The following is a 25821-nucleotide window of genomic DNA, read 5'->3' as shown; positions in this document are numbered from 1 at the left end:
TATATAGAGTTTAACTTTTTTTTTTTTTGAACGTAGAACTAGCATCTAAGAAAAAGATACATTAGGAAGGAGATACTTGCTAGATAAATATTGATAATCTGTTAACTTTAGTGATGATCTCTTTGTCCATCAGCTTAGATCATCAACACTTTTCTCTATTCATAGTTTTGGTACCTTCAGTATTACTGTTTTCTGTTGTTTTTGGCACCTCTTTTAAAATGTTTGCCCTCCTAATTTAGAGAACCAAGGTCCACTTGTTAAGTAACTGAATTTGTCATTTGTTATAAGAAATCTCTCTCTAGGAGAAGAAATTCCTACAGGCTCTGAAGTAGTATGCTAAAAGTTGAAATCCAGAATATATAGGTGTTCCTACATTTAATGGAAGTCAGATGAAAAGAAAAAGGGGGAAATTTTAAAATACACAGATTTTTATAAGCTATTAGTGAATGATTGATCAGAGAAACTTAAGGTAAAGTAATGTGGGTATTATGGATTACTGATAACAGAATTTGTTGTAAAATCATATCTTAATTACTTTCTCTTTTCCAGTCTCTCAAATACCCAGGTAACAATTACTCATGATAGAGTATGCATGGCGTGGCAGTCAAGAGAAAACAATGACACACTCATTCAGTTTGAGGGTGCTTTTTTTTATTAAAAACCATTTGAAGTTAAATGTTTTATGTGTGGGAAATAAAGATAGCACAATACTAGTTTTGTCCTTACATAGCTTGGAGATGTTTTAATTTGCTTTCTTTTCTTGTGAATGTTCATCTTTTGAGAATAAAAGCAGTCAGATGCACTGTTTTGTGCATGTTCCTTTGGTCTCAAAGAGTAGGTGAGGTTCTAAAATATACACAATGTTTTCCTTACCCCTGTGTTCTGCATTACCTTAATCTCGACCTGATCAGCTTTGTTCTTATCTCTAAATACCAGGTTACATATATAAAACAGTCTCTCAAAATCCAGAAATAATAATTACCACTCGGGGCTAAATATGAATGCTGTAAGAGCTTACAATCTCGTCCCATTTTATTATAAGCATTTTCTAAAGGAGACCATACAGTAATTGCTCTTCTGTTTCTGGTTTATTTTTCCTTATCCAATGTCCCACAGTTTCATTCACAATGTTGCATGTCTCACAACTTCATTTCTTTTTGTAGCAGCACAATGTTCGATCATATGTATACACCATCGTTTGCCAATCATCTTCTCAGTCAGTGCATCCTTCAGCTACCTGCATTCATTAGGTATCATATAATACCCAAAATCCACAGTCCATCAGTACTCTCAGTTTTATATAATTTCATTGTTCCCAAGAGAAAGATAACCAATAAACACACCCTCACCAAATAGGAAGTGTAAACTTCCCCTTAACTTTTTTTTAACCTTTTTTTTTTGTATAATATAGCATATATACAAAGCAAAGAAAGAAAAAAGCAGTAGTTTTCAAAGCAGTCTTCAACAAGTAGCTACAGGACAGATCCCAGAGTTTGTCGTGGGCTACCATAACATCATCTCAGGTTTTTCCTTCTAGCTGTTCCAGAGTATTGGAGGCTAGAAGGAATAAATATTTTTTTTATCATTACAGTCGACTTTTTGTGTGTGTGTGAAAAATAACATATATACAAAAACAATAAATTTCAAAGCACAGCACAACAACTAGTTGTAGAACAGATTTCAGAGTTTGGAATGGGTTACAGCACCACAATTTCAGGTTTTTGCTTTTAGCTGCTCTAAGATACTAGAGACTAAAAGAAATATCAATATAATGACTCGTTTATTAAACCCTACATTTTCTGTATAGCTCCACCATTACCTTTGATCTTTCTATCCCACTCTTTAGGGGTATTTGGGCTATGTCCATTCTAATTATTTCATGTTGTAAGGGGCCTCCCCCCATTATTTACCCCTGGTTTTGCTGTGGTACTGCAGATATTTTCCTGTTAAACGTAGCCCATAGCATGCAATAGTAGTTTTCCCCCTATACCTTGAACTTAAACACACTTTGTACATGAATCATACCTTTGAAGTAGTTATTGCAAGACCTTATTTGTATTTGTAGTGTTGATCAGTGGGACACACAGCTCTGTCATTTCACCTTCAATATGGTAATATTACTTATAGACCCACTAGTGAACTGCCTTTACTTCTATTACCTTACATTTGACTTCAGCCTCATTAGTTAACTGTTCACCCATCTCTAGCTTCTATGTATCTCTAAGTCCCCTATATTCTGTATTACAGGCCTCTGATTTTACCTTTACCATGGTCATAAAAGTGGAGTCATACATTATCTATCCTTTTGTTTTTGGCTTATTTCACTCAGCATTATGCCCTCCAAGGCTCATCCATCTTGTCATGTGCTTCGGGATGTCATTTCGTCTTACTGCTGCATAATATTCCATTGTATGTATATACCACATTTTATTCATCCACTCGTTTGTTGATGGGCATTTGGATTGTTTCCATCTATTGGGGATTGTGAATACTGCTGCTATGAACATTGGTGTGCAAATGTCTGTGTCACTACTTTCAGCTTTTCTGGGTATATACTAAGTATTGCTGGTCATAGGGCAACTTGATATTTAGTTTCCTAAGGAACCATCAAAATGTCATTCATAATGACTGTACAGCAGTGCATAAATATCTCAGTTTCTCTACATCCTTTCCAAAATTTATAGTTTCCCGTTTGTTTTATAGCAGCCATTCTTATAGGTGTGAGGTGGTTCTCATTGTAGTTTTGATCTGCATTTCCCTTATCGCTAATGAGAATGAGCATCTTTTCTTGTGCTTTTGAGTCATTTGTATTTGCTCTTCAGAAAAATGCCTGTTCATATCTTTAGCCCGTTTCATAATTTGGTTGTTCGTTTTTTGTTGTTGTTGTATGATTTCTTTATATATACACATGATATCAAACCTTTATCCAATGTGTGGTTTCCAAATATTTTCTCCCATTGAGTTGGCTGCCTCTTCACCTTTTTTTTTTTTAAACATGGGCAGGCACCGGAAATCGAACCCGGGTTCTCTGGCATGGCAGGCAAGCATTCTTGCCTGCTGAGTCACCGTGGCCCGCCCCTCTTCACCTTTTTAACAAAGTCTTTTGAGATGCAGAAGGATTTGGTTTTGAGGAGTTCTCATTTATCTAGTTTTTCTTTTGTTGCTTATGCTTTGGGTATAAAGTTTAAGAAGCTACCTCCTATTACTAGGTCTTGAAGGTGTTTCCCTGCATTTTTTTTCAACCCTTTATGGTACTAATTCTTATATTTAAGTTGTTTGATCCACTTTGAGTTAATTTTTGTATAGGGTGTAAGAGTTCTCTTTCATTCTTTTTTCTATTGATATCCAGTTCTCCCATGCCCATTTATTGAAAAGACTATTTTGTCCCAGTTCAGTGGATTTGGGGGCCTTGCCAAAAATCAGTTGACCATATATTTGTTGGTCTGTTTCTGCACATTTAATTCAATTCCACTAGTCAATACTTTTATCTTTGTGCCAGTATCATACTGTTTTGACCACTGTAGTTTTATAGTAAGTTTTAAAATCAGGAAGTGTTAATCCTCCCACTTCTTCTTTTTTAGGATATTTTTAGCTATTCGGGGTCTGTTTCCTTTCTGGATGAATTTGGTAACTAGCTTTTCTAAGTCTTCAAAGTATGTTGTTGGGATTTTGATTGGTACCATGTTGAGTCTATAGATCAGTTTGGGTAGAATTGATGTCTTAACTCTATGTAATCTTCCTATCCATAAGCAAGGAATGCCTTTCCACCAGTTTAGATCTTCTTTGATTTCTTTTAGCAATGTTATGTAGTTTTCTGTGTACAAGTCTTTTAGCCATCCCTAATTAAGTTCATTCCTAGGTAGTTGACTCTTTTAGTTGCTATTTTGAATTATTTTTTCCTTAACTGACACCTCAGTTAGTCATTGCTTGTGTTTAAAAGCATTTCTGATTTTTGCACATTAATTTTATATCCTGCCACCTTGCTGAATTTATTAGCTCGGGTAACTTTGTGTAGATTTCTCAGGATTTTTCAAGTATAGTATTATGTCATCTGCAAATAATGAAAGTTTTGCTTCCTCCTTTCCAATTTGAATGTGATTTATTTCATTTTCCTGCCTGATTGCAATAGGTAGAACTTCTACTACAATGTTGAATAATAGTGGTGATAGGAGGGCATCCTTTTCTCATTCCTGATCTTTGGATGAAAGCTTTCAATCTCTCTCCATTGAGTGCAATGCTGGCTGGCTGTTTTTTCATATATGCCCTTTATCATATTGAGGAAGTTATCTTTGATTCCTATCTTTTGAAGTGTTTTTATCAGAAAAGGATGTTGAATTTTGTTGAATGCTTTTTCAGCATCAATTGAGATGGTCATGTGAATTTTCCGTTTTTTAATGTGCTGTATAACATTAATTGATTTTCTTGTGTGCAACTGTCCTTACATATCTGATTCAAACCCCATTTGGTAGTGGTATATAATCCTTTTAATGTGTTGTTGGATTCGATTTGCTAGTGTTTTGTTGAGAATTTTTGCATCGATGTTCATTAGGGAGATTGGCCTGTAGTTTTCCTTTGTTATAGCATCTTCACAAGGTTTGGGTTTTAAAATGATACAACTTCATAAAATGAGTTAGGGAATGTTCTTCTTTCCTCAGTTTTTTGGAAAAGTTTGAGCAGGATTGGTGTTACATTTTGGAATGTCTGATAAAATTCCCCTGTGACGCCATCTGGTCCTGGGCTTTTCTTTGTAGGAAGATTTTTGATGGCCGATTGAATCTCTTTACTTGTGGATGGTTTGTTGAGATCTTCTGTTTCTTCCTGAGTCATTGTAGCTTGTTGAGTCAGCAAGGTGGTGGGATATAAAATTAATGTGTAAATGAAATTTGTCTGTTTCATCTAAGTTGTCAGTTTGTTGATACATAGTTGTTCATAGTATCATCTTATGATTTCTTTTAATTCTTCAGGGTCTGTGGTAATGCGTTCCTCATTTCTGATTTTGTTTATTTGCGTTCCCTCTCATTTTTTCTTTGTTAGCCTTGCTAGTAGCCCATCAATTTTATTGGTTTTCTCAAAGAACCAACTTTTGGTTTTATTGATTCTTTCTGTTCTTTTGTTCTCCCATTTATTTAACTCTGCTTTAATCTTTGTTTTGTCTCTTCTTCTGTTTGCTTGGGGGTTAGTTTTCTAAAGCCCCTCCAGGTGAGCAGCTAAACCCTCTATTTTTACCCTTTCTTCTTTTTTAATATAGGCATTTAAGGCAATAAATTTCCTTCCCAGGACAGCCTTTGCTGCATCCCATAAGTTTTGATATGTTGCATTCTTGTTTTCACTTTGTCTCCAGATAGCTACTAATTTCTCTAGCAATTTCTTCTTTGACCCCACTGGTTGTTTAAGAGTGTGATATGTTACTTAATCTCCATATATTTGTGAAAGTTCTCGTTCTTTGGTGGTTATTGATATCCAGCTTCCTTCCATTATGATCAGAGAAAGTGCTTTGAATAACTTCAGTATTTTTAAAGTCATAAAAATCTGTTTTGTTTCCTAGCAGGTGATCTCTTCTGGAGACTGTTTCATGAGCACTAGAGAAGAATGTATATCCTGGTGTTTTGGGGCTTAATGACCTATATATGTCTGTTAGGTCTAAGTCATTTATCTAGTTGTTTAACTTCTCCATTTTCTTATTGATCCTCTGTCTGATTGTTCTATCTATAGAGAAGAGTGGTGTCTTGAAGTCTCCTACTATTATTGTTACTGCTAAATTCTAGGTAGGCATTCTTATTTAATCTTTAAAACAGATAAGGAATATCATTAACTCCATTTTTTAGATGAGGAAACTAATACTTACTAGTTGTGACCCTGAATCACATTAGCAAATGTCAGAACTGAAATTCATTCTGAGATCTGACTGATTTCAAGGCCTCTAGCTTAAACCTTTCCACCCCTATGCTATGTTGTCTCACGTTGTTTCTGTAACATATTTAAATATGAGTATTAACTAGGGTACTAAAGAATTGATAAACAAGTTTCATGCCTTTGAAGAATTTATCTTCTTTCAGGAATGTGATTAACATACAACATACCCTATTAGGTGAAAATATTATAGAATTGGAGAGACTTCTGTGAGCCAGAACGACCAACCCTTTGAAAGTGAAATTCACTTATTTTGAACCTTCATGGATAAGGGCACTTGCAAGGTAGAAAAGATTGCTTTTCTAGAGAGAGGGAACAGATTTCAGAACTGGAATGGGTTTTAGTACTCTGTACTTCTTAAAACATTAGGAGTTTAAGTTTTTGGTGGTAAGGTTTTCTTTCTTTTTGTTTTGTAAGAAACTTTAATTGAGAGTAGTTTGAGCAGCACTTCTTTTCTTTCCATCATATGCCTTTAAATACGTAGTGAGCATCAATTCTGTGCCTTGACCAAATTGTACTTCTTTCTAAGTTTGGATTAGCTTCCAGCATTTTATTCTTTCCCCTTTCAGTGTCTGGAAATGTGTTTGAGAACTCCTTTAATATGAAGTCATTTGCTGACGTCACTTTGTGTGGGACATCTCCATCCTTTCTTATTTATATTGTTATGTTCACCTTCCCTAAGTTTGTTTGGCTCCATACTAGTCTCCCTAACATTGGCAGGGTCAACACTCCTATAGTCAGCTGTTTTTTCTATGACTCTATTTTTAATATTCACTTCCAGAGTTTACCACTTTTTTTGTTTCTTTGCTGCATTTCATTGACCAGTTTCTTCTTTTGGTTATCCATTTTTGTAAAATGTCATGTGGGTTTGTCACTGGAAGATGATGCAATGCAACTTATACTCTTTGCTTTTTTTTTTTCAATTTTATTGAGATATATTCACATACAACACAAGCTAACCAAAGTGTACAATCACTGGCTTACAGTTTCATCACATGGAGGTGCATCCATCCCCTTGATCAATTTAGAACATTTTCATTACTCCAGAACTGAAATAAGAATAATTAAAACAAAACAAAACAAATCCTCCCATACCCCTTATTCCACCCCATTGTTGACATGATATTGGTGAAGTACATTTATTACTGTTGATGAAAGAATATTAAAATATTACTGTTAACTATAGTCCATAGTTTGCAATAGCTGTGTTTTCCCCCATAAATTTCTCTACTACTTTTTTTTATATTCTTCTGTCAATGAACACTTGAGTTGTTTCCAGTGTTTTTTTTCCCTCTGTAACAAATAGTGCTGCTTCAGATATTCTTGTACATATCTCCTGCCGTTCACAACAAGAGTTTCTTTAGGTATATACCTGGGAGTCCAAATGTTGTTTTATGGTGGATGCAATATTCAACTTTACAAGATAATGGGGATTGTTTTTTGATGTGATTATAACGTGTAACAGGTGATAATCCCACATGTTGCTCTCTAAGAGTGTAATCTCTTGAGTATAAAATGATATTTCATACTGTTTTAGCTGATTAATAACAAAGTTGAACATTTTCTCCAAGTATTTTTTTGTTGTTTGTGTGTCTTTTTTTAATGAAATACCTGTATGACTGTGGTCCATTTTTCTGTCGAGTTCTTACTGAGTTTAGCAGTTCTTTGTATATTGTATATTTGTATATCCTGTCTCTTGCCAGTATTTTCTTATTAGTGTTTTTTTTTATATATATATTCAATTTCTTTAAAGCGCTTTGATGAACAGAAGTTCTTGATGTTAATGTCATATATCAGTTTTCATTTAGGGTTAATGGTTGTTTGTAACTTATTTGAATTAAGCACTCCTCCCCTACCTTCATATCATGAAGAAGTGTTCCTATATTTCCTTCTAAAAGCTTGGGTTTTGCCTTTCAGAATTAAGTCTTTGAATCTCTTGGAAATTGATTTTTATGTATGGTGTAGGAAAGGGATTCTATATTTTCTATATGAATAGTCAATTTTCCCAGCCTCATTTCTGAGACAGTCTCCTCCTTTCTCCAGGGATCTGCAGTAGGGTCTCTTGAAATTTACTTACTTTTCATACATATGTGTATCTGTTTTTGGACAGTGTGTTCTGTTTGCCAGTTTGTTGTTATGACAATAACATTCTTTTAATTACTCCAGTTTTATTATATGTTTTCATATAAGATTGGGTAACTTGTCCCACTTGATCCCTTTACTTCAGAAACATTTTTGACTGTGTTTAAGTTTTTGCTGTTTCATGTAAATCTTAGAATCAGCTTATTAATTTTCACAAAAGAATCCCTTTGGGATTTGTAGGAATCAAACTTCAAGTCCACTTTCACAAAGGGTTGCAGGCAGGGAAAGGGAAGGAGGTGACTCTGACACAAGGCTAAATCCTTAAAGGCCAGGGCCATTAAAAATGTAAAACATAATCAGAGGGGGAACCTTTGGTGGGAAGTTTAACTTAATTAGATTTCCTGGATAGGCTGAAACCTCTGGAGTATCCAGTCAGCAAAGAAACAGGGAAGGGTATGGGGGTCAGGCACAGGTGTAACTGCCTCGGCATTCTCTTGCTTGCCTTGCCAGCCACCCTTTTGTGTTCTGCTAGGTGTCTGTTCTTGCAAGATCGTGAATAAATTCTTTTCTCCTCCACAATCAGATAAGCGTTTGTTCTCCTTCAGGTACAGCGTTCTTTCTAACAGGATTTGGTTGGGGATACATATAAATATACATTTAATATATATATGAATTTGGGTAAAATTGATATCTTTATTAAGTCTCTGTATTTATGAATATGATGTCTTTACATTTAGTTAAGGCTTTCTCTAAAGCTTTGTGACTTTTTTCATGCATAACTTTTGTTATATTTGTTTATATATGTTATTGTGTAATGTTTGTGGGAGAATATTATCCCTTCTGCTTTTAATTCGCAATTAGGAATACAGTTGATATTTGTATATTGATAATATATTCTGTTACCTTGCCATGAATTCTAAAATTTTGAGGGTTTGGGCTATGAAAACTATCATATTTGTGGGAAAATGGAGGTTTTATTTCTACTCAATTATTGTTTTTAACCTTGTATCTCTTTCTCTTGACTTCAGCACTGGCTAGGTACCTACAGCCATGTTGATTTGAAGTTGATAGTAGGAATCCTTTTTCTCTCAGTTCATGTGATTAAAGGAAAATTTTCTATCATTTCTTCATTAAAAATTATGTTTATTCTAGGTTTTCCTTATCAGGTTAAGGAAATTCCTTTGTATTCTTCTTAATTCACAAATGACTATAGAGTTCATGAAATGCTTTTTCTGCATTTCTGGAGCTGACTATATGTATTTTTCTTCTTCTTTAATCTGTTAATGTGTTGCAGAACAGTCTGTTGATTTTCTGAACCAACCTTGCATTTCTGAGATAAGCTGAACTTGGGCATCATTTCTTTTCAACTATTTTGAGATAGGGATAGAGTAGGATTAGGACTGGAGAGGATGGTGATGGCTGGGGTGATGAGGCAAGAAAGAAGGTGGAAAGGATAGTCATTTCAGTGGTAGTGCAATCATAGGATTAATTTAGAACATATATATTTATTTTAACAGGATGTATATGTTCAGGTAGGTTTTATTTGCTCTTGTCTAAAATTGACCCTTGGGAAAATATTTTTTTTTAAATGTAGAATTGTAAAGTATTTTCCCTTTGTTAATATCTCTTTGTATCCATTCCTTTAAAATTCAGTTGACTCAGCAGAGAAAAGCAGCATTAAATGGTACAGATTCCAAATTAGTTTCCAAAATCAACCCCACTGAGTCTACTCCAAGGCTCTTAGGCGGGAATAAGAGCAATTGCCATCTTCTTCTCTTCTGAATTAAATGTCCATATACTTAGTCTGCCTGGTACAGTTGCTGAAAGAGAGTTTACTAATCTACAAAATGGCATCTGAGGAATCATTTTCAGATGGGCCTTTTGTTACTACAGATATGTTGGCCCACTGTAGTGGAATTATAGCTCAAGTCCCTTTTGGTGTTCTTCAGTATAATATTCATTATATATTAGGGTACTACAGATGGGATCTAGACATTTACCAATGGGATACTATTGTCTTGCTACCAACTTATCACGTGTACCTGCCACTGCCATAAGGCTAAATTAAGTATACTTGAACAAGATATAAACTCTGTAAATTAGTTCTTTACCTTGTTAGAGATGGCATCATACAATAGGATTTGTAAAACAGCACAGAAGTTAGCAATTTATGGATGCTGCCCTGCAAAATTGTATGAAGAATTGGCTAATGTTGTTAGTTACTGATTGTAATGTACCATTCTGATTGATGTTCAATGACTAAGATCAATCTAGGTGTATTTGCATCCAAAATCAGCTTGCCCCATTCTCAGTGGATTAAAAAGTAAAGGTTATTTCTTAATCACCTCACTTTATCCTTTAGTGTTAATAATGTCAGTTACTGAGAAATGTTTATATGTGACTGCTTACCATCAATAGCATATGTTTTAATTGAAACATGTTCTTCGGACTTCTCTCTCTTTTTTTAACTTGCACAACATGAACTTTGAAAAAATTTGTATAAGGAATATAGTATTTTGTGTCAAGTTCTCATTTAGGGTTCAAACTCAGATCCTTGGAAAACCAGTACACTTGGAGACATTTACAATGGGCATTGATCTACCATTCAGAATTAAGGCATGGGGTCTGGAGATAATGGGCAGCACTTGGTCATCAGCTTGATGTGGGCCATAATTGAGCATATAGATAAGGTTGTTTGGGTAGTGCATAGGCTCCATGAACCCTTGTTTTTGGAGAACTCCCCTCCCTCACATATCTAACTTCTTCATACACATTTATATTGAGTATCTGATCCAGAAAATTCAAACATAATAGTGATTCTCCTACAGATGGTAAGTCCCTAATAGATAAATGGGAAAGATCTAGTTATACAAATGCAGAGAAAAAGTGATCAGCCTCTTTAGTAATTAATAAAAGCAATTTGAAAGAAGGTGCACGTATCTGTGTGTGTGTGTACATGCACGCACTTTTTTTAAAACTTTTTTTATTGTATGGTGTAACATATATACAAAGGAAAGAAATAAAGCAATAGTTTTCAAAGCACTTTTCAACAAGCGGTTACAGGATAGATCCCAGAGTTTGTCCTGGGCTACCATATGATCCTCTCATATTTTTCCTTCTAGCTTCCCCAGAATATAGGATAAATACTTTTTTATTGTCACAATCACTTTTTTCTCTCTTTGAACAATGCATATATACAAAAAAGCTATACATTTCAAAGCACAGCACCACAATTGGCTGTAGAACATATTTCAGTCTTTGACATGGGTTACAATTTCACAGTTTTAGGTTTTTACTTCTAGCTGCTCTAAAATACTGGAGACTAAAAGAGATATCTGTTTAATGATTCAGCGTTCATATTCATTTGTTAAGTCCTATCTTCTATGTATAATTCCATCACCTTTGATCTTTCCATACCTCTTTTTGGGGTTGTTTGGGCTATGGCAATTCTAAATTTTTGCTATTGGAAGGGTCAGTCACTAATGTGGGGTAGAAAGATGGAACTATCTGTTATTCTCAAGAGGCTCGTCTAGGTTTCAGTACTTATCTGAACCAGGGACCCATCTGGAGGTTGTTGGTTCCTGGAAAGTTACTCTAGTGCCTAGAACCCTTGTGGAATCTTACCTATTGCCCTAGGTGTTCTTTAGGATTGGCTGGAATGGTCCTGGTTGGGAATTGGCAGGTTATGGTAGGTAGCAAGGTCTAACTGAAGCTTACATAAGAGCAACCTCCAGAGGAGCCTCTCGACTTTCTTTGAGCTCTCTCTGCCACTATACTTTCTTATTACACTTCTTTCCCCCCTTTTGGTCAGGGTGGAATTATTGATTCCACAGTACCAGGTCTGGATTCATCCCTGGAGTCCTCACCAATGTCTCCAGGGAGACTTTCACCTGAATGTTATGTCCCACGTAGTGGGAAGGGCAATGATTTCACTTGCAGAGTTGGGCTTAGAGAGATTGAGGGCAAGCAACAACAGAAGCCCTCCAGAAATAACTCTCAGGCATGCCTATATAGGTAGTTTAAGCTTCTATGCTACCTACATAAGCTTCACAAGAGTAAGCCTCATGATCGAGAACATAGCCTATTGATTTGGATATCCCTTAAGTTTGGCACAGTATCAGGGGATTCCCTGATGGTAAGTTTTAATAATTCCATATTCTTTCTCCCCTCCCTCAGGGGACTTTGCCAATACTTTTTGGTTATCTGCTTAATTTACTCTAGGATGTTTCCAGGCAGTACAATAATCTACACAGGATTAAAGGACATCTTTCTCATTCTGTGCTTCCTGTGTTTCGGTTGTTCAAATGAGCTATCCAGATAAGTTGATTAGATTATGCACTACAGAAAATTTCAGTTCCAGATCGAATAAACCTTTCTTTCATTGGTCAGAAAGAGTATGTGTGGTTCTAAAATATAGACACTCTCTTCCTTACCCCTGTGTTCTGAATTACTTTAACCCCAACCTGTTCGACTTCGTTCTTATATCTAAATGTCAGGTTATATATATAAAACAGCCTCTCAAAATCCAGAAATAATAATCACCACTCTGGACTTAATGTGTCTGCTCTAAAAGCTTACAATTTAGGCCACTGTTTTCTTATAAGCATTTTCTAAAGGTGACCGTACCATTATTGTTTTTTTGTTTCTGGCTTATTTTGTCTCACCAAATGTCCCACATGTTCATTCACATTGTTGCATGCCTCACAACATTGTTCCTTCTTGTAGTAGCACAGCCTTCATTCATAAATACATACAATTGTTTGCCAGTCTACTTCTCCATCAGTGCATCCTTCAGCCACCTTTATGCTGGTCATAAAAGTGGAATCATACAGTATCTGTCCTTTTGTATTTGGCAAATTTTGTTCAGCATTATGTCCTCAAGGTTCATCCATTTTGTCTTACTGCTGCATAATATTCCATCGTATGTATATACCACATTTTGTTGATCCCCTCGTCTGTTGATGGGCATTTGGTTTGTTTCAATCTCTTGGCAATTGTGAGTAATGCTGCTGTGAACATCGGTGTGTAAATGTCTGTGTCATTACTTTTAGTTCTTCTTGGTATATACCAAGTAGTGCTATTGATGGGTCATGGGGCAACTCAATATTTAGTTTCCTAAGAAACCACCAAACAGTCTTCCGTAGTGGCTGCTCCATTATACATTCCCACCCACAGTGCATAAGTGTCGCAATTTTTCCATATCCTCTCCAACATTTATAGTTTCCTGTTTGTTTAATAGCAGCCATTCTTACAGGTGTAAGGTGATATCTCATTGTAGTCTTGATTTGCATTTCTCTTATAGCCAGTAAAAATGAGCATCTCTTCATGTGCGTTTGAGCCATCTGTATTTGTTCTTCAGAAAAATGCCTGTTCATATCTTTAGCCCATTTTATAATTGGGTTGTTTGTTCTTTTGTTGTTGAATTGTATGATTTCTTTGTATATCCAGGAAATCAAACCTTTGATATGTGATTTCCAAATACTTTCTCCCATTGAATTGGCTGCCTCTTCACTTTTTTGAAAAGTCTTTTGAGGTGCAAAAGCCTTTGATTTTGAGGAGTTCCCATTTATCTGTTGTTTCTTTTGTTGCTTGTGCTTTGGGTGTAAAGTTGAGGAAGCTTCCTCCTATTACTAGGTCTTGAAGATGTTTCTCTACATTTTCTTCTAGAACTTTTATGGTGCTAGTTCTTTTATTTAGGCGTTCGATCCACTTTAAGTTTTTGTTTATTTTAAATTTAAAAAAAATTACCAACATACAAAAAACATTCTTACCATATGATCATTCCATTCTTGGTATATAACCAGTAACTCACAATATCATCACATAGTTGTATATTCATCACCACGATCATTTCTTGGAACATTTGCATCAATTCGGTAAAAGAAATAAAAAGAAAAAAGTCATATATATCGTACTCCTTACCCCTCCCTCTCATTGATTGCTAGTATTTCCATTTACCCAATATATTTTAGCATTTGTTTTCCCTATTTTTTTGTATACCGCTTATCACTCCCTTTCACTGATCACTAGCATTTCAGTCTACTAAATTTGTTTTGGCATTTGTTCCATTATTTTTTTAAGATTTTTAATCCCTGTGTTTTACTCATCTCCCCATATCATAGATAAAAGGAGCATCAGAACAAGGTTTTCACAATCACACAGTCACATTACAAGAGCTGTATCATTATACAATCATCTTTAAGAAACATGGCTACTGGAACACAGCTCTACATTTTCAGGCACTTCCCTCCAGCCTCTCCAATATACCTTAACTAAAAAGGTGATATCTATATAATGCATAAGAATAACCTCTAGGATAACCTCTCGACTCTTGAAATCAGTCAGCCATTGATACTTTATTTTGTCTCATTTCTCTCTTCCCCCTTTTGGTCGAGATGGTTTTCTCAGTCCCTTGATGCTGAGTCCCAGCTCATTCTAGGATTTCTGTCCCACATTGCCAGGAAGGTTTAAACCCCTGGGAGTCATGTCCCACATAGAGAGGGGGAGGCAGAGAGTTTGTTTGTCGTGTTGGCTGGGAGAGAGAGAGAGAGAGAGAGGCCACATCTGAGCAATGAAAGAGGGTCTCTGGGGGTGACTCTTAGGCGTAATTTTAAGTAGGCTTAGCCTATCCTTTACGGGGATAAGTTTCATATGAACAAACCCCAAGATTGAGGGCTCGGCCTGTTGCTTTGGTTATCCCCACTCCTTGTGAGAATATCAGGAATTCTCTACATGGGCAAGTTGAATTTTCCACCTTTCTTGCCATTCCCCAAGGGGACTTTGCAAATACTTTTTTATTCACTGTTCAAATCACTCTGGGATGTATTGAGGCATCACTCTGGACAAACTTACAAACTCTCATGCCCTACTCAAGGTTCCGTGTACTTATGGTGTTCAGTTAAACTGTCCACATAAGTTATATTAGGAAATGTACTAGTCAAATTATAAATTTTGTACCAAATAAACATTTTTTTGCTTTAGTCTTACACATAGGTTAAAGATTTGAAGAATGAATTACCATCTGTTTTCAACACCTTGCAGTATTGACATTCTTTGTTCTTCCTCATCATGCCCAATTATTGAAAATACTATTTTGTCCCAGTTCAGAGGATTAGGGGGCGTTGTCAAAAATCAGTTGACCATAGATTTGGTGGTCTATTTCTGCACTCTCTATTTGATTCCGTTGGTCACTGCTTCTGTCTTTGTGCCAGTACCATGTTGTTTTGACCACTGTGGCTTTATAATAGATTTTAGTCAGGGAATGTTAATCCTCTCACTTCATTCTTCTTTTTAGGATGCTTTTAGCTATTGGGGTCTCTTTCCCTTACAGATAAATTTGGTAGTTAGCTTTTCCAGATCTTCAAAGTAGGTTGTTGGAATTTTGATTGGTACTGTGTTGAATCTGTAGATCAATTTGGGGAGAATTGACATCTTAACTATGTTTAGTGTCCTGACTCGCAGGACAGTCAATGGGGTCCGCCACCTGCTGAGGGAAGAATGGCTATGGGACAGAGAGATGCAAGAAGGACAGCAAGACAGGATTCTGATCAAGCTGCAAATTTTATTAAGCAAACCGGGTGTATATATACCGACTTGGGGAGGGAGTAGGGTATGTGGGGCATTATGATAGGAGGGAGTTCGCGCCGGCGGGAAGGGCTGGTTAGATAATTGGTGGGGAGTTCGCGCCGGCGGGAAGGTCCCGGCGGGAACCTATTTCCGTGAAGAACCTTGTTGTACTATATAGATGCCATTGCATTAGCCGGGGTGGCCATGTTGGCTCAATCGCTATCTTAGGTTAGCCTCTGGTCCCCAACAGTTTAGCCTTTCTATCCGTGAGCAGGGAATGTCTTTCCACCTGTTTAGATCGCCTTTGATTTCTTTTGGCAGTGTTATGTAGTTTTCTGTGTACAAGTCCTTTGCGTCCCTAGTTAAGTTCATTCCTAAGTATTTGATTCTTTTAGTTGCTGTTTTGAATGGAATTTTTTCCTTAATTGTCTCCTCAGCTAGGTTGTTGCTGGTGTATAGAAATGTTACTGATTTTTGCACATTAATTTATATCCCTCCACCTTACTGAATTTGTTTATTAGCTCAAGTAACTTTATTATAGACTTCTCAGGATCTTCCAAGTCTAGTATCATATCATCTGCAAATAATGAGGGTTTTACTTCTTCCTTTCCAATTTGGATGCCTTTTATTTCTTTGTCTTGCCTGATTGCTCTAACTAGAACTTCTAGTACAATGTTGAGTAATAGTGGTAACAGTAGGAATCCTTGTCTGGGGAGAAGGCTTTCAGTCTCTCTGCATTGAGTATGATGCTATGCAATGCTGGCTGTCAGTTTTTCATACATTCCCTTTATCGTATTGAGGTAGTTACCATAGATTCCTATATTTTGGCATGTTTTTATCAGAAAAGGATGTTCAATTTTGTTGAGTGCTTTTTCAACATCAGTTGAGATGATCATGTGATTTTTCCCTTTTGATTTGTTAATGTGCTGTATTACATTAATTGATTTTCTTGTGTTGAACCATCCTTGCATTCCTGGTATAAACCCCACTTGCTTATGGTGTATAATTCTTTTAATGTGCTGTTGGATTTGATTTGCTAATATTTTATTGAGAATTTTTGTGCCCATGTTCATTAGGGAGATTGGTGTGTAGTTTTCCTTTTTTATAGCGTTTTTACCTGGTTTTGATATTTAAATGATATTATCTTCATAAAATGAGTTAGGTAGAGTTCCTTTCCCATCAGTTTCTCGGAAAAGTTTGAGCAGGTATGGTGTTATTTCTTTCTGGAATGTTTGATAAAATTTCCTTGTGAAGCCACCTGGTCCTGAGTTTTTCTTTGTAGGAAGATTTTTGATGACTGATTGAATCTCCTTACTTGTGATTGGTTTGTTGAGATCTTCTATTTCTTCCTGAGTCAGTGTAGCTTGTTTGTGTGTCTCCCAGAATTTGTCCATTTCATCTAAGTTGTCTAGTTTGTTGGTGTATATGTGTTCATAGTATCCTTCATGATTTCTTTTATTTCTTCAGGTTCTGTGGTAAGACATTCATTCTCATTTCTGATTTTGTTTATTTGCATCTTATCTCTCTCTCTCTCTTTTTTTTTTTGGTGGGTCTTGCTAGTGCCCATCAATTTTACTGATTTTCTCAAAGAACCAACTTTTGATTTTATTGATTCTTTCTACTGTTCTTTTGCTCTCCCATTCATTTATCTCTGCTCTAATCTTTGTTATTTCCCTTCTCCTATTTGCTTTGGGGTTAGTTTGCTGTTCTTTCTTGAGTTCCTCCAGGTTTGATGTTATGTCCTCGATTTTTGCTCTTTCTTGGTTTTTAATATAGGCATGTAAAGCAATTCATTTCCCTCTCAGCACAGCCTTTGCCTCATCCCATAAGTTCTTGTAACTTGTATTCACATTTTCATTCATCTCCGGATAGCTACTGATTTCTCTAGCAGTTTCTTCTTTGACTCACTGGTTTAGGAATGTGTTATTTAATCTCCATATATTTATGAATGTTCTCATTCTTTGGTTGTTATTGAAATCCAGCTTCATCCCTTTGTGATCATAGAAAGTGCTGTGAATAATTTCAATATTCTTATATTTATAAAGACCTGTTTTGTGCCCCAGTATATGATCTATCCTGGAGAATGTTTCATGAGCACTAGAGAAGAATGTATAACCTTGTGCTTTGGGGTGCAATGACTTATGTATGTCTGTTAGATCTAATTCATTTATTAAGTTATTTAACTTCTCTGTTTCCTTGTTGATCTTCTGTCTAGTTGTTCTATATATAGAGAAGAGTAGTGTATTGAAGTCTTCTGCTTTTATTGTTGAAACATCTGTTGCTCCCTTCAGTTTTGCCAACGTCTGTCTCATGTCCTTTGGAGCTCCTTCATTGGGAGCATAAACATTTATGATTGTTATATCTTCTTGGTGAATTGACCCTTTAATTAGTATATAGTGTCCTTCTTTTTCTCTTATGATGTCTTTACATTTAAAATCTCTTTTGTCTGAAATTAGTATAGGTACTCCTGCTTTCTTTCGGTTACAACTTGCATGGAAGATCTTTTTCCATCCTTTCACTTTCAATCTATTTGTATTCTGTCTAAAATGAGTCTTTTGTAAGCAGCATATAGCTGGATTTTGTTTCTTAATCCATTCTGCCAATCTTTATCTTTTAATTGATAAGTTCAGTCTGTTAACATTCAAAGTTATTACTGAAAAGGCATTTATTGATTCTACCATCTTATTTTTTATTTTGTTTTGTTGGATCTATATATTCTTTTCCCTCTTTCTCTTTGTATTCTTTAAATTACCCTTAATGGTATTCTTCAATTCTGTGACCTCCTCCAGACCTTCCTCTCCTGTCTTTTCTTTACAGCTGGCTGAACTTCTTTTCGTATTTCTTGTAGAGCTGGTCTCTTATTGACAGATTCTTTCAGAATTCTTTGTCTGTGAAGGCTTTACTCTCTCCCTCAATTTTAAAGGACAATTTGGCTGGGTACAGAATTCTTGGCTGGAAGTCTTTCTGTTTCAGGATCTTGAATATATCGTATCACTGCCTTCTCGACTCCAGGGTGGTAGTTGAGTAGTCTGAAGTCAGTCTTATTTGATTTCCCTTACATGTAGTAGGTTGTTTTTCTCTTGCCACTTTCAGGATTTTCTGCTTCTCTTCAGCATTTGACAGACTGATTAGTATGTGCCTTGGGGAAGGCCTATCTGGATTTATTCTGTTTGGAGTTCTTTGGTTTTCTTTGACTTGTATATATATGTTCTTTATGAGGCTTGGGAAGTTTCCCCCCATTATACCCTCAACTACTCTCCCTAGCCCTTTACTCCTCTCTTCTCCTTCTGGGACACCAAAGATTCTTAAATTTGTGTGCTTTGTCTTGTCTATTATTTCCCTGAGTTCCCATTGAATTTTTTCCATCTTTTTTTCCATTTGCTGTTTTGAGTCTTCAAAATCAATTATCTTGTCCTCTGTATCACTTATTCTTTCTTTCTCTTTAAATCCAGTGTTATGTGCCTCTAGTATGTTTTTTATTTGATCAACAGAGTCTTTAATCTCTGTGATTTCTCCTGTTTTTCTTTTTGTTCTTTTATATTCCTCTTTGTGCTCTTCACTGTCTTCTTGATCTCCTTTATATCATTTGCCATCCCACTTATTTTATTAAGTAGAATTATATGAACATCTTTGATTAGTTGTTCCAATGTCTGTGTCTCCTTTGGTGTTTTAATTTGGTCATTAGGCAGGGCTATATCTGTCTTCATCGTGATGTGCTTAGTGACCTTATTCTGTCTTCATTGCATGTAAATATCTTGATTGATTTACTTTGGGAGTTGATTTCTTACAGTAGTCTAAGGCTTTGTGTTTGCACGATGGTTGTACAGCAGGGAGTAGGGCATGGGGTGGGATATTCAGTACAGTGATTAGTTTCAGGGTAGGTATGGGCACAGGTTGGGGATGTTATGCTAATGCTTGTGAACGTGGGTGTCCAGCGGCCAGGGAGGATGTAGCTCTGTGGGTGCACCAGTCTGGGGTGCATAACCCTGGTATGCACAGGTATAAGGCACATGTGTAGAGCTGTGGCAGTAGGTTGGCATTATGCCTTTGTGGATTGTGGGCAGGTGTGATCCTGCTGAGGTCTATGCTCATGCACAGTTGTAGGACTGTTCCTAGTCCCATGTACCCGTCTGTGCACTCCCGCGGGCTCCACCGCTCCCCACCCCTGTGCCAGGCTCCAGCTTTCTGCCTCTCAGTTCCTTGGCCTCTGAAACCAGGGCTGCCACATATAGTGCAGAGGGCTCTCCAGGTCAGCCGTACTCCCGAATTGCCGCCTCAGTTGCCCTCCTGTCCCTTCTCTAACTTTTCTGTGGAGCAGGGCTAATCTCAAGCTCCTCTAGTCAGCCATCTTCCCGGAAGTCTTCCTGGGATTCTTGAAGTGTTAACCAGGCAGAGCTACCTTGTGGAATTGTTTGGGTTGTATAGTAAAATGATAGTTTGTAAAATTCTTTTGAGGATGGAATAACTTATTCTCATCTGCACAAAATCTTTTTGTGATTTTGAAAGCCTTGAAGATAGCATTGTTTGTGATAGCAAAAATTTAGAACAATTCTGAATGTCCAGTAGTACAAAAGTGTTTGGATAAAGCGGATATACCTATGTGATAGAATGGTACATGATTAAAAGTGGCAGTTTGGAAGAGTTTTTAATGATGTGAAAATATTGCTTATGACAGAAATAATGAAAAGTGGGACAAATATAAAGAAAATGTTCAAGTCTGAGAACAAATAGGTATAGAAGAAAAGCTAGTGGGGAATAAATTGTTAATGAGGGTTTGCTTACAGGTAGTGATTTTTTTCTTTTGACTTCCTCAGAGTTTTCTACAGTGAGTGTGTGTTGCTGTTTTAATAAAATAGAAAATTGAAAGTATAAGAAATTTTAGAATCTGCAAAAATAAAGTCATGTTTTGCATTCTTTAGTTTACCCAATTCATTTCTTGCCACTTACTTCCTTGTAAAGATGGTAAGTTTTTGTAAGCTGATAACATGTTGATGTTTCAGCTCTTCTGTAGCATGAATTTTAAAATAGAAATGGATTTTTCTTATAGTGTCAATTTTAAAATCCTAAAATTTGTTTGATAATGTTAAGGTATTATTTAATTATCTAAGAAATTAAAAAGTACATAATGCTAAGATATATTGTATATGCTATATAAATGTTGATATTTGTATCTATATAGAATATATTGTACTAGATATAGCAAAGAGGGGGTTCTTATTTACCTTTGCAGTTCCTTCTGTTAAAACAATTTTGTGATAATAAGTATGGTATACAATGACATAGAAACCTGAGATTTTTATTCAGACATTTGAGCTTTATTATGCATTTAGAAATGTATAATCTCAAGGGTGCTACACTTCAAATAACAGTATCATAGCAGATTTGTGCACATGTTATATAATTTAAATATTCTTAAGAAAAGTAGTGAACAAGTTTACAACTGCCATGATTTCTATTAATTTTCACATAACTTTGAGGTTATTGTTGATCTTTTACAAATAGAGTAAACTGATGCTCAGATAACTGAAATAAGTGGAAATTTCCATTTTACAAATAAGGAAACAGTTACTTAAATAACTTACAGAAATTAAATAAGTGGAAACTCAACTCAATTCTCTGTCATCCCAGAACCAATGCTCTAAACCACTTTGATGGTTTATATTTTATTGTGGGACCATATATAATACGGAATTTCCCATTTCACCCATGTGTATATTTCAGTGGTGTTAATTACATTCACAGTGAGGTGCTACCAAACATCATCCATTACTAAGAACTTTTCATTACCCCAAACAGAAACTCTGTAATTAATAAACAATAACTCCCTATTGCCCCCTCTATCCAGCCCTTGGGTAACCTGTAAACTGTTTTCTGTCTCTGAACTTGTTTATTCTAGGTATTCTTTTTAAGTGGAATCATACAGTATTTGTGTTTCATTGTCTGGCTTATTTCACTCACCATAAGAATTTTAGGATTCATCCATGTTGTAGCATGTTATCAGAACTTCATCCCTTTATTTGACCGAATAATATTCCATTGTCTGGATACACCAAGTTTTATATATCTGTTCAATTGTTGATGGATGCTTGAGTTGTTTCCACCTTTTAGCTCTTGTGAATATTACTGCTCTGGTTATTGGTATAAGTATCTGAGTTCTTGCTTTCACTTCTTCTGAGTATATGCCTAGAAGTGAAATTGCTGGATTATACGTAATTTTGTGTTTAGCTTTTTTTTTTTCCTGTTTTGATACCTTTAGTGACAGATCTTCACACATACATGCTGTACATGGTATACAGTCAGTGGCTCACAATATCATCACATAGTTGTGTATTCATCACCATGATCATTTTTTTAGAACATTTTCATCACTCCAGAAAAAGAAATAAAAAGAAAAAAGAAAAAACTAATACACACCATACCCCTTACCCTTCCCTCTAATTGATCCCAAGTATTTCCATCTATCCAATTTATTTTACCCTCTGTCCCTCCTATTATTTATTTATTTTTATCCATAGTTTTTTACTCCTCTGTCCATACCGTGGATAAAGGGAGCATCAGACACAAGGTTTTCACAGTCACGCTGCAAAAGCTATATCATCTTCAAGAATAAAGGCTACTGGAGCACAGCTCAGTAGTTTTCAGGTACTTTCCTCCAGCCACTGCACTATGCCATAAACTAACAAGGAATATCTGTATAATGTGTAAAATAACTCTCCAGGATAACCTCTCAGTTCTGTTTGAAATCTCTCAGGCACTGAAACTTTATTTTGTCTCATTTCTTCTCTCTTCCCCATTTTGGTCAAAAAGGCTTTCTCAATCCTATGATGCCAGGTCCCATCTCATCTCGGGAATTCTGTCCCACCTTGCCAAGGGAGATTTATATCCGTAGGAGTCATGTCTCCTGTAGGGAGAGGGCAGTGAGTTCACTTACAGAGTTGGCTTAGAGAGAGAGAAGCCACATCTGAGCAACAGAAGAGGTTCTCTGGGGGTGATGCTTAAGCCTAATTTTAAGTAGGCTTAGCCTATTGTGTTTAACTTTTTGAAGACCAACCACTTTAATCATATTGTATTTCTTTTTATTAGAGAAAGTACGTTTTTTGTGTTTACTAGTTTGCTTTCTTCTTATAAATTATCATCATAATCTTTCCCTCTCTCGTCTTTATATTATGTATATCCATTTATATGGACTATTAAAACATTTTGGATATCCTTTTTTTAAAAAAAATTTATTGTGAAATATGACATACATAAAAAGTAAAAAATAATTTTTAAAAAAGCCCTAATTTTCAGAGTACATTTTAACAGGTAGTTACGGAACAGATTTCAAAGTTTGATGTGGTTACCATTCTGTAACTTCAGGTTTTACAATCTAGCTGCTCCAAAACACCAGAGGCTGAAAGAAGCATCCATATAGTGATTCAGCAGTCATGTTTGTCTGTTAAATCCTATCTACTCCATTACAGCTCCTCCTCCTCTGCTGATCCTCCTCCCAATCTACAGGAGTCTTTGGGATATGCCCATTTTAACTTTTTCATGTTGAAGAGGGGTATTGACAGTATAGGGTAGGGGGATGGAACTAGTTGACATTTTTGGAGAGACTGGTCCCTCTGGATTTCAGGTCTTATCTGGCCTAGGAACCCTCTGGAGGTTATAAGCGTTAGAAAGTAAACTTAATGCATAAAACTTTTGTAGAGTCTCAGAGCTCTAGATGTTCTTTAGGATTAACAGGAATGATGTTGGTTGGGGTTTGGCAAATCGGGGCAATTAGCAATATCTAGCTGAAGCTTGCATACGAGTAGCCTCTAGAATAGCTTCTCGGCTCTATTTGAACTCTGTCATTGATACCTTATTTTGTTACATTTTTCCCCCTTTTGGTGTGGAAGGCATTGTCTATCCCAGCCTCATCTCTGGGAATCATGTCCCATGCTTTCAGGGAGACTTTCTCCCCTGGCTGTCCTGTTCCCGTGTGTGTGTGGGGGTGGCAGGGGGGGTGTTAATAATTTTCCTTGCATAGTTGGGCTTACATAGAGAGAGACCACATGTGAGCAATGAAAGAGGTTTCCTGGGAGCAACTCTTAGGAATAATTAAAAGTAGTCTTAGCTTCTTCACTACAAAATTGAGTTTTGTGTAAGCAGTCCTCCTCAAAATCAAGGGCTTGGTGTATTTCCATTGGAGTCCCTAATGTTTGAGAGAGTACCAGGAGTTTCCCAGATTGGGAAATTCAATAGTTCCATTTTTTTTCTCTCGTCTCTCAAGAGACTCTACCAACACTTTTTAATTATCAGCCCACCATAGTCTGGGATGTATCTGGGTATTACATTATGCCATCTCGCATTACATGACCTTATTTCAGTTCTGGGTTCCATGTGTTCAGATTGTTAAAATGAGGTATCCAAGCAGGTTGATATAGGTTGTGTGTTACATTAAATTAGGTTCTAGACACAAAAAACCTCTCTGCCTTTGACCTCATACAGTAGGTGAAGCTGTAGAATACATACACTATCATCCTTTGCCCTGCATTCTGACCCACCCTAGTCCCCACCAGACTGACTTCATTTTTGTCTTCGATTGAAGCCTGATCTCTCCTTCAGTTACTTTAACAATTGCTGTACATAGCGATGCTGACTTTCAGAGCTGCAGAACTGCGTCTCTGAGTATTAGGTGTCACGACGTAGTCAGCATTGCAAGGAAACTGCTTATACACTGCCTAATCACAGCATCTCAGAATCTAGAAGTGCACTTACAACTCTGGACTAAGTGTGACTGCTATAAGAGTCTGCAATCTAGACTCCAGTTTTCTTGTTAGTATTTTCTAAAAGAGACCATATTATATTTGACTTTGGTTCTGGCTTATTTTGCATAGCACAAGGTCCCCAGGGTTCACTCACTTCTTTGCGTACCTCATGACTTCATTCTTTTTGTAGTCACACAGTATTCCATCCTATGCATATGTCTCAGTTCACCATTCTGTTTCTCAGTCATTGTGCCCTTTGGCCTCCTCCATCTATTGGACATCATGGATAATGTCCAGAGCACTGTCTCACAGTGTCGTCACTCAGTTGTACAGTCATCAGCACTCTCTATTCTAAACAAGTTTTCAGTGGTTCAAAGAGAAAAGGAACCGATAAACATGGTCTCACCAAATATCAAATCTAAACCTAGTTCTTATCCGCCCCCCCAATTATTAGCCACTGCGATTGCAGTAATACTGTTGATATCTTCCTATTGATTATAGGCCATAGTATGTCATATTAGTTTCCCCCCCTATACCTCTCTATTATTGACTCTATACAAGACCAAACCTTTGAAGTAGTTCATGGAAGAGATTGTTTATAATTGTAGAGTTAATTTGTGGGATATATTACTCTATACAACCCCTTTCAATCATGCTCACCTTCAATATTGCAATGTTACTTATTACCCTACTAATGAAATACCATCACTTTTCGTCACTTCTTTCTGTTCTCTTACGTTTTGGTTCAGGCTCGTTGGGTAACCATTCACCTGTCTCTAGCTTCTGTGTCTCTCTAAGTCCCCTAACATAGTAAGCCTCTGAATTTACTGTTACCAGAGTCATAATGGCAAAATCTATCCCTCTGTGTCTGGTTTATTTTTCTCAGCATTATGTCCTCAGCGTTAATCCATGTTGTCATATGCTCTATGACCTCATTTCATCTTACTGCTACATAATATTCCATTGTATGTATATGCCACATTTTGTTTATCCACTCATCTGTTGATGGGCACTTGGATTGTTTCCATCTTTTCCAATTGTAAATAGTGCCCCTGTGAATATCAGTGTGCAAATGTCCGCTCATGACACTGCTTTCAGCTCTTCTGGGTATCTACCAAGTATTAGAACTGCTGGGTCATAGGGCAACTCAGTATTTAATTTTCTGAGGAATCTCCGAACTGTCTTCCACAGCAACTGTACCATTATACATTCCCACCAACCGTGAATGAATGTTCTGATTTCTCCACATCCTCACTAACATTTGTAGTTTTCTGTTTGTTTAATAGCAGCCATTCTTACAGGTGTGAGGTGATATCTTATTTTAGTCTTGATTTGCATTTGCTTTATAGCTAGTGAAGATGAGCATCTGCTCATGTGCTTTTTAGCCATTTATATTTGTTCCTCAGGGAAGTATCTATTCATATCCTTTGCCCATTTTATAATTGAGTTGTTTGTTGTTATTGCCTTGTGTAATTTCTTTATGTATGTAGGATATCAGACCTTTATCCGGATGTGGTTTCCAAATATT

General features: G+C 36.4%; 1 protein-coding gene and 1 long non-coding RNA gene across 8 annotated transcripts in view; one reads left to right on the top strand and one right to left on the bottom strand.

The window, feature by feature from the left end:
- Positions 1-25821, top strand: part of CYRIB (CYFIP related Rac1 interactor B) — a 197033-nt gene that overhangs the window by 109097 nt on the left and 62115 nt on the right. The window lies entirely within an intron of this gene.
- LOC143689051 (uncharacterized) lies at positions 21328-25165 on the bottom strand. The gene is made up of 3 exons (XR_013178511.1): positions 24954-25165; positions 24460-24644; positions 21328-21741 (listed from the first exon to the last, which is right to left on the bottom strand). It is a non-coding gene; the product is annotated as an uncharacterized LOC143689051 (long non-coding RNA).

This window comes from Tamandua tetradactyla, chromosome 6, assembly GCF_023851605.1.
Source record: "Tamandua tetradactyla isolate mTamTet1 chromosome 6, mTamTet1.pri, whole genome shotgun sequence".
In the NCBI taxonomy this organism is placed as follows: domain Eukaryota; kingdom Metazoa; phylum Chordata; class Mammalia; order Pilosa; family Myrmecophagidae; genus Tamandua; species Tamandua tetradactyla.
Note: the sequence above shows the minus strand (reverse complement) of the source record. Positions and strands in the feature narration are given on the sequence as shown.